General features: G+C 37.5%; 1 non-coding gene across 1 annotated transcript; it reads right to left on the bottom strand.

The window, feature by feature from the left end:
- Positions 1–3,169: 3,169 nt before the first annotated feature.
- Positions 3,170–3,276, bottom strand: LOC123600110. Its single transcript, XR_006713490.1, has one exon. It is a non-coding gene; the product is annotated as a U6 spliceosomal RNA (small nuclear RNA).
- Between the last annotated feature and the right edge of the window lie 7,352 nt (positions 3,277–10,628).

Raw genomic sequence — 10,628 nt, 5'->3', positions numbered from 1 at the left:
TCTAATTGAGATAATATATTTTGGAGTTCTTTGATAACAATATAAACAATATAAATAAAAGAAATGATCACCATGTGAAAGACACTATTCATCCATTCTTTTATTGAGCCACCCATCCATTCATCCATTAAATATTTATTAAGTGCCATTCACAAGGCTGGAGAGCAGGGTTACTTTCCTGTAAGGAGCTCATAGACTAAGTTGGAGATAGGAGAAGGGCCATATTGTCAAAGGGCTTGGACACCATGTTAGGGAGGTGAGATTTTAACCTGTTGGAGGTGGGAATCCATGGAAGGATTTTTAAGGAGAGGAATGTGACTAAATTTGTACGGAAACTATTAGTCTAGCAGGGCTGTGGGGAGATGGAGTGGAGGGAACGAGACAAGAGAGAAAATTGGTGACAGTAGTACAGCCTCTCCTTGTTGCCATCTGAGACATCAAGCAGTGTTTGGCCATAAGTAATTCTGAAACTGCAGCCATGAGAGACCCCTGAGTCTGCATGGATATCGAGGTGGCAAGAACGGGACAAAAGGGACAAGAGTCTGTCAGCTATGTTGGCAAGGCTTATTCAGAGACTGCCGAAATTGTGTTGTTATTGGGGATTTGCCTCCACACACTCTACACTCCACTGTCCTGAACTAAGCTGGTACCCATGGAAGCACCAGAGGTACTAGGAATATAATAGGTGGGTATATAAACTTGATCTTACTTTGATCATTATATTGAGTCTGGTTTCCCTTAGAAGTCAATCCCCAGCAGAACCAATAAACATCAAACTGTGGGAAAATAGTCATTTTTCTCTAAAATGTGTTATTCCTTTCTTCTATTGTTTTCTGGTAGAAGTATCAGAAGGTGGGAAATCCAGAGGCCTAGATAAGCCAATAATTCTTTAATTAATTCCTAATCCTCTCCTGTCATTGACCATAATAAATAAAAGCAGAAATCCAGGGATATAACATACATAGATCTTTCCAAATGTATAGATATATTTGCATACATCTTTTCACATATAGGAATCAAAATACTTGTTACCAAAATTTGTATTAGTAAATACAGAATATCATAGAATATAATAAAGTTGCTAACTCTGATACCAGGTGTCTGGTTTCAAATCCTGGCTCGTCTTCTTGCGGGCTGTGTGACCCTGGATAAGTCATCTACTTCTCTGTGCCTCTATAAAATGGAGGAAATTGTGTTCCTACCAGTTAAAAGTGTTTTGAAGGGTTCCATGAATATAAAGGGCTCAGAACAAGGTCTGGACCATTGGAAGAGCCTAAACAATGTTAATTCTTATTAACTGTATTAACTGTGGTTACTATTCATGCTGCTAAGGAGGCAAGTGTGCCTCCTCATGGGCCTTTCTAAACACAGAAGTATCAAATTTAAATGTAAGGCAAGCAAGAAGTTTGCCCTTAACTCAGCACAAGAGGCAAATAGAGTCAGAGAATGATGAGAGAAACTTAGAACTGGGAGGGAAGTCCAGTTCTTTTTAGAGTCACCTTGTTAATTACAGCTTACGCATCTCAGACATTTCCAAGTCCCTCTTCCCTAGCAGAACTGATTTTGATGTTGTCTATTCCCTGTTCCCCATTGTCTCCCTGAGCCTGAGCCTCAGCCTGGACCCCTCTGACTTAACAGATGTACTAGCACAGACCTTCTGCTTTCCAAGTGTCAGAATTTCTGGGTGCTCACCATCAGCCAAACTCCTTGGCACAGTATGTATCTGAGTGGCTTATAAATAGGGCTGTGTCTGAGTTGGTGCTAATTCCTCCTGCACCAGAAATATTTAATAATCTCCTTGCAGGTGCTTTCAAATTGACTTCCTGGTAGAGCAGCAATAATCAATACCATCACACCCTAACTTTATTCTAGATTGCTAAGTCTTTGAACTTAGGGGCTGGTTTTTATTAAAATGATGAATTACTGTATGGATGCAGTAGGGATTCCCTCTACTTAACACACAAAAATATCAAAAAAGGAAGCAATGGAATAAACTGCCTGGTAAATATGATTTTTAAAAACTTGAAAAATTACCACAAAAGAGAAATGGAGGTATTAGCTAATGCTATGTTGGTTATCATTTTGCAATATATAAATGTATGAAACCAACATGTTGGACACCTTATATGAAACTTACACAATGCCATGTGTCAATTATGTCTCAATAAGACTGGAAGAAAAAAAAACTTAAAAAAAACTTACAGTGTCAAAAATCATAGGCAATATTAAAGTGCAGTTGACAAATTTGGAAAATTTTATGAGTTAGGATGACTGTGTAATTAATTTCTTCAGGTGTCAATAAGGTGTAAAAGTCAATAAGGAAAATACTAAAATGGAGCAAACATAAGATATTTGTGGCAGAAATAATTAAAATCAATAAACATGACAAATTTTCAACTTCACTAGTGATCATATAAACATAGATAATGGAAAGTTACTTTTTTTTTGCCTATGAAATTGGTAATGATTAAAATAGGTAATCATGATGAAGCTACCATAAAAGTTATCTCTTACATTGTCTAAACAGTACAATACTTCAGGAACAGAATGTGACCATATGTTAGCAAGGGCTAGCCAAAGATCTTAGAAGAATCCATACATTTGATTCAGTGATTTCAGTTCTAGAAATGTCCTCTATTGAATTAGGGGTCCATAAAAAGATTGTCGTACAAAGATGTTTACTACAATCTTGGTTATAATAGCAACTAAACTCAGTGACATCAACAACAAAATAGCAAAACAAGCAAAAACAAAAGAACCTGTAAATGTGTATTTTTAATGAGTTAAAGGTGGAGAGTGATCCCACAAATTATGGTTCACTCCTATGGTAGTATTATTACCCACCGTATTTTTAAAAAGCTTTTATTTAAATTCCAGTTGGTTAGTTCACAGTGTGATATTAACTTCAGGTGTACAATTTAGTGATTTAACACTTCCATACAACATCTGAGGCTCATCACAAGTGCCCTCCTTATCCCCATCACCTATTTATTAACCCATCCCCCCACACACCTCCCTTCTGGCAACCATCAGTTTGTTCTCTATAGTTAAGAGTGTTTCTTGGTTTGCCTCTCTCACTCTTTTTTTCCCTTTGCTCTGTTGCTTTGTTTATTAAATTCCACATGTGAGTGAAATCATATGGTATTTGTCTTTCTCTTTCTACCTGTGCAAAAATATGGAATGCTTCATGCGTTTGTGTGTCATTCTTGTGCAGAGGCCATGCTAATCTTCTCTGTATCATTCCAATTTTAGTATATGTGCTGCTGAAACAAGCACTAACCAACATATTTTTAATGCATCCATTATTAACCATGTTTAGAAATAATTTTTAATAACATGAAAATTCATGTATCCATCATACTTCATTATATATATTATATATGATAGACATATCAAGCTGTTATTAACCATGTTTTGGAAGAACTTTTATTAACTTAGGGATATATACATACATATATCATAATATATGTAAATGTGATAATACACAATTACATCATAATAAAATATTGCCTACATTTAAAAAAGTAAATCTACACAGATACACAAACACATACACTGTAGAAAAAAGACTGGAAGGAAATAAAACCTTAACTGCATGTAATTGCTGTTTCATAGAAATGATGGGGCTAAAAGACACTTAAAATAGCATGAACAATCCTGCTATAGAGATGTGATTTATGCAGCATTTTTGCATACTTCTCAAATTGAGCCTCACCACAATTCTGTGGGTAAGTACAGGCAGGTATTATTTCCCCTTTGCATAGAGAAAGGTGCTGAGGCTTAGGGAGGTGTTTGGTTTAATCAAGGTCAAAAGGCAGAGCTGAAATATGAACACGGGTCATTTGACACCGTATCTGAAGTTGCTTTCACAAAAATAAGTTGACTCTTTAAGATCATATGGCTAGAAAATCTATAGCTATAGGGACTCCAGGAAATGGTGAGAACTTGCAGTAACAATTTTTGAAAGTTTCACAGCTGTTGATAAATAGGAAAAGTCGAATGAGATTCTAAGTAAATGCAGACGAAAGTTTCTGCAGGCTTAAAAGAAATTATTTATTACTCACAGTATCTTAGCATACTGGCTGAATAGAAGAGCCATGAGTCACCCCTGAGATTTTTGAGGGAAAGCAAGTGGGTATTATCCCAGTCTATACAAGAGACAAACTCATAAATAAGAGAAGAATACACTTGACACTCCCACACACTGAGACTGTGGCCAAAAGGAAGGTAAATTTCACATTCCTGACTTCTGAATCATGAAGTGGTTTTATATTCTTATACCCCAAACAGGGTATGCTACTGAGGGGTCCTCAAGGCTTGTTCACAGGTGAGTCTGAGCAAATGCATTGCTTCCTGAGATGCATACCTCTCTACTTTAATTTAGTTCCCTTTGTATTCCATTTTGTGTTCCCAGTAAAAACAAAAGCACTCTTACTCAAGAATTTTGGAATTAGGAAAATGAGCATTGAAGTAACTTTATACTCATCTGGAAGACACAACGTGTAACCTTTACCCCTCCTTCATTTGAAGAAAACAACTATACTGTGGTTGGTACAGGAAGTCCCTGTGGGGTATCTCCTGGGTGCCAATTATTTTTATCACTCATAACAGGTTTTATTTCATTTCCTCAATAAGTACTCATTTATATAATTTGCTCTTTCCTCTTAAAGTATTATCTATTTCATTCAAGCTCTAAAAGCTTACCCTCAGTTTTCTGTTTGGCTAGAGTGCTTTGCCTTCTGAATTTTCTAAGCATTTTTCTTGATCCATCAAATCGGTTTGCATAGATAGACCTAGTGTTCATTATTCCTAAAATGTAAAATACTATGCTAATTTATTTTATGCTTGATTCTACCTTTGTGCTATGGCATATTGAAAAGCATTCTGAACAAAGAAGACACTAGTAACTATTAATAGCTGATTGGGAAATATTATGACTCCTACATATTTAGAATACAGTATAATGTCAGTATATTTTGGCAAACATACCTTAAATTACAAAAAAGGAATGCCTTTGTTAAGTTCTTTTTTTTTTAAGTTCTGATGGTTCTTATCAACTTAGAAATCATAACATAATGCCTTGGAAGTAGGTATGTTCATCTCTGGTCACACCTTTACTGGCCCTCTCAACCTCATGCTTTTCATTTAACCCCTCATATTTGGACTTTTAACAAATGAGAGCAAATTATTGGTGGGGTTAGATTACTGTACATAAAAATATGCTAGGTGATAATAGGGTAACAAAAAAATATACTCAAGACTGTAGAGTAAGACCAGTGTCTGTATGTGTCTGGAGAATGTAGGTGCATTAGTTTAGCATTTGAACAGTTCTGGGGCTTTAATAGGCTTATAATATACTTAGGAAAGGAAACTAAATATACTCATCTAAATTCAAATAGCAATATAAACGAAACAGTAATCAAGGCATGTCAAAATATGTTCTGGAGGGGAGCTAGGTTTAGGTTGGGAGAAATTGCTATATTGTGGAGTCATCAAGAAAGTTTGTATGGGAAGTTGGTAAGGATGACTGCAATATAGTGTGTAATAATATCAGCTTTAGATCAAGACAGGCCTGGGTTTGAATTCTGGCTTTGTGATCTTGAGCAAGTTATTTTATCTCTGGGTTTTGGTTGTCATTTGTTACACTGGCTTAATGAAAGTAACTTTGTAGATGTGTTGGAAGAATTCAGTAAAATGAAATATGTAAAGCATTCAGCTTAGTTCCAGGTACACAGTAAATGGTAAACAATGGTAGCTGTTATTAATTAAATTGGAGCTTGAATGACAGGTTATATTTCAATGGTGGAAGCTGGGATTGAGGGAGGAGGAGAGACAGGACAGAAAAAGGCAAAAGATCTTGCTGGTGGGGCAAAGGTATGAATAAGGATGAAAAGGCCTAAATATACAGATACATTTAAGAAGAATATAAATGGATCACACTGAAGATTTCGGATGGGGGGCAAGGATGTTACACCATTTGTATTGAGCAGAGGCAGTTTGCTTCAGGTCACAAACCATTTGACCTTAGCAGGTGGCTTGGCATCTTCCCGTTGGATGCTGAGATGCTGTTTTTTGGCAAGGTAAACATCCTATATTTATTTGGTTACTTGCTTCACAGCACCATGGAGTGTCTTACACATTATGTAGTTCTTTTATGACACACCTGTGAGGTAGAAAAAGCTGTGGATAAAAATGGCTGGCATGAACTGAATGGCCCACAGCAGGTGATTGTGCTATGGGGATGGGCCTGGCTCCAAGTTTTCTTCTTCCCAGAGCCTCCCTATAAAAGCCCATTTGGCCAATCATGGCATTTCTCATTACACATCTGCTCTGGGAAAGAGAGAGAGCACTGAGCACTGTCAGGACTCAGGCAAGAGGCTTCCAAGTCTTCTGCAAATGACTCATGCAAATAGTTTTGCTTTACATATATGGAATATAGATCTGTAATTATGCAAACACTTGCACATAATTTCCACAGTAGCATGGTGTCAATAAGCAGGTGCTTTCTTGTGTTTACAAAAAGGCTCATCCCACTTCTAAAACATTTATTTTTGTAATATCTTTCATGTTCGACTTACACTTTTCTTTGGACAGATTATAGCTGTTTTTCCTTCTCCTCTGACAAACGACTAGGTGAGCAGACATGGTAAACATCTTATGAAGCCATGTAAACTTTGGAGAACATTTGTATTCACCAAAGTCACAAAGCTAAGGCAAAAATGACCTCACTGGATTTTCCTGGTTGTTTCATGAGCAGTGACAGGAGAACACTGGTGAAGGAAATGCTCTCATGCAGGATTATGGAGATGAAGGACGGACTTGCATGGCAAGGATGCTCAGGGATCATCTCAGTGATGTTTTATTTTTACATAAGAGAGCTTCAGCCAAGAATTTAAGTCCATGATTCTCAACCTTGGCTGCTATTGGCATTATCTGTAGAGATTTGAAAACAACTTCTTTCTTGGGTCCGTTTCCAGGGTCTCTAAATGTAATGGGTTTCGTGTGTGGCTAGAACACCTAGAGTTTTAAAACAACTCCCTGCCCTGGTGATCTTCTGTGCAGCCCCCAAATTGAAAACCACTTTGTTCCAAGCCACTTGTACTAATGAACTAATATTTCACTAAGATTTCATTAGCCTTCAATAGGATATGTCAATATGAGCAGCCAACATCTGTCAGTGGGAGCCCAAACTGCTCAATCTGAAGCAATTTCCTCAAGCTTCCAAACTTCCTTCTGCAGGTATGGAAAGAGAGGAGAGAAGGGCATATAGAACAAAGAAATGAATCATGAACTGTATTTAAGGACTTTATGCCTGTATTTAAGAACTTTATGCCTGACTTTAAATTTCGGCCATGATTAATTAGCTTGTATCAGACTTCCCCTCCCACTAAAGTGTGTACCAGTATGGAGAAGAATATAAAACAATTACTTGCAGGAAATGGGCAGCAAGCAATGTCTGTGAGCAAAGGGAAACACATGAGCTACATCCTGCATTCACCCTGATTTCTCCCTGAATGGAATTTCCAGACCACTGTTTGGGGGAATAGAGCCCAAGCAGAAAACAGTATTTTTGCTATCAGAGGAAACAGACTGGTGTTTGGAGTTACCATGGTGACTGCGATTTGAAGGGTAGGATATCAGACAGAAGAAGCTACAGAGGACCTTCAAAAATCTACACAAAAGTTCACACTGTGTCTTTGGCTGACTCATAAAGTGGAGCATGACAGAATGAGATTTCAAGAGATGGGACAGAGAAAAAATAAAGGAAGCCTGAAATATAATTGGGAATTTTAGAGGTTTCACAACTCTGTGGAGACATTAATGTTTGGGTCCAGCTAAGTGAACTCCCTAGGCTTGTTGTTGTCATTGAAATACCACATCCTAGAAGTTAGGGGAATGCTAGGAGTATGCTAGAAGTAAGGGCTGGATTCTAGGAAAAAGGGCAAAGTGAAATAGACCCACCCCTGACTCAGACTAAATGTGGCAGGATGAGGGTGACCCTCTAGTGATATGATTATCTGCCAGATAAAAAAATTAATGTCCTTTAGAAGATAACATACTGCAAAGCACCTATGATATATCATTTATAATATCCAGCATTTAATAAAAAGTTTTAGGCCTGCAAATAAGTGGGTAAAGTGACAAATAATTATGAGATAAAACAGAAAAAAATGGACCTAGATGTGATATAAGTACGGAATGTAGTTAGTAAGGAGTTCAAAATAACAATGGTTTATATGTTCAAAAATAAAGGAAAATAAAGGCAAAATGAATAAAAAGATGGACTATTTCAATAGACAATTGGAATCTATTAAAAGAATATGATGGAGATCTGGGTCTGCAAAGTTCAATATTTGAAATTAAGGTCTTTATACCTAACATATGACTATTTAGCCTAGATTCTTATGGTATTTGTATGGAATAAAATCTGTGATGTGAATAGAGAAACCAATAGGTATAAGATGATTAATGACAAATAAAATATAAGAGAGTGGAATTGCATATGCAAAAGGGGAAGTTCTTATGTGAACTGTGCTTGATTTTGACCAGTGAGATGAGACAACTATAAAACATGATGTTCAAATGACCAGAAATACATATTTAGTCTGTGTATTAGTTTGTTAGGGCTCTGTGACAGAGTAACACACACTAGGTGGTTTAAGCAACAGAAATCACATGGCATTCTCCTATGTGTGTGTCTAGGTCCAAAATTTTTGCTGAAATTAATTGTAATTAAGTTGCTATTGCTTTCAACCCAAAAACCTAATAATTGAAATAATTGGAACAAGATGTAAGCCTTTGAGGATTCAGTGTATTTGGAAATGATCAGGATGGAGCAAAACTTGGAGTTCCAGATGGACAAACCACCTGCTTCCTTGGCAGTCAGAAGGGGGAAGAGCAAGGAGTCTGGAATGAACTGGAGGAAAAGAATGGTGGAAATAAGAGGAAGATTGATTTTTGGGACAATCATCTAGGAGAGGCCTAATTTCAGAGTCTAGTTATTGGACTGGATTCTAAACTAGATGCTGTAAGATCTACCTCCATATTTAGATTCTCTAACTTGGTCGTGTAAAATAGCTATTATTGCATGTTGGTTTCTGTTGTAGCTTGATGCTACCTATGCTTGTACGTGTAGTTCTGGGCTGCCTCGTAAGTCAGTTCTATTTTGTTTTTTAAAATTTTATTTATTTATTTTTGACAGAGAGGGAGAGGAAGAGAAAGAGAGGTTGAGAGAGAGAGAGAGAGAGGGAGGGAGAAAACACATGCACATGCAAGCAGGGGAGGGCAGAGAGATAGTTAGAGAGAGAACCCCAAGCTGATGATAGCACAGAGCCCCATCTGGGGCTTGAACCTACAAACCCTGAGACTATGACCTGAGCTGAAATCAAGAGTCGGACGCTCAACCGACTGAGACACCCAGGCACCCCAGCTCTATTTCCTTTCTAAATCATATTTTCTGAAGTAAAAACATGCCTGGAAGATGATGGTCACATCCATATCCCGGCCCCATAGTTATATTGGTCTCTAGATCTTCTACATTGGAAAATATATCAGTGCAAGTGAAACTAGTAATCTTAAAAAAAAACTTAGATTTTCTTTAAACTCTTTATGTAGTGAAGAATAATCCTTGTCCAGAAGACGTCTGCCCTCTGCTCTCATCTGCTGGGAGGTATTCTCTAAACCCTTGCAATGCCATGCCTGATAGGAGTCTTTGTAGGACTGGAGGCTGTGAATTTCAGAGTTTTCACAGCCTCTGCATTTCCAGATAGTCTGACAGAATTTCCGGATAGTCTAACAGTATTAAATATAGTAGGAACTTTGAGTCACACAGTATCAGTTTGACCCCAGAATGCCTGGCAACCGAGGTCAGCCATGTGGGCAATCAACCATAGAGCCCAAATAAAGGCTCTGGATGCCAAAGCTTGGGTGAGCTTCCCTGGTTGGCTCCCTGGTTGATACTCCATTTGTATCATCATATATTACTGCTGGAAGAGTAATGCTGTGTGTGCGTGACTCCATGGGCAGAGGATAACTCAAGCTCTGTGTTTGGAACTTTCCTAGATTCTGCCCTATGTGCTTCTTCTCTTGGCTGATTTTAATCTCTATCTTTTAACCTAACCTAATCTGTATCTAAAACCATAATCATGAGATAAGTGTTTCTGGTGAGTTCTGTGAGTCTTTCTAGTGAATTATTGAAACTAAATGTGGTCTTGGAACCCCTGAGTTTACTGTTGGTCAGAAGTAAACGTTTCTAGTTCACACAAGGGTTTCTCACTTCACAGAAAAGTAAATAATTTATAAACAATGTTTCTGTAATTACTAGTAGTGACAATTCACCTGTGAAGAACTATTTTATTGTATTTTGTATTTCAAGTTTTTATTTAAATTCTAGTTAATTGACATAGATGGTAAAATTTCCCTTAAGTGTAGAACTTAGTGATTCATCACTTCCATACAACACCCAGCGATCATCACAAGTGCACTCCTTAATGCCCATCACCCATCTGGCCAAACCCCTTGTCCATCTCCCTCCATCAACCCTGTTTGTTCTCTATTCTGTAGAGTCTCTTGTGGTTTGCTTCCCTCTCTCTCTCTTTTTTCCTTCCCTTATATTTGTCTGTTTTGAC

This window comes from Leopardus geoffroyi, chromosome C1 (assembly GCF_018350155.1).
Source record: "Leopardus geoffroyi isolate Oge1 chromosome C1, O.geoffroyi_Oge1_pat1.0, whole genome shotgun sequence".
NCBI lineage: Eukaryota > Metazoa > Chordata > Mammalia > Carnivora > Felidae > Leopardus > Leopardus geoffroyi.
Note: the sequence above shows the minus strand (reverse complement) of the source record. Positions and strands in the feature narration are given on the sequence as shown.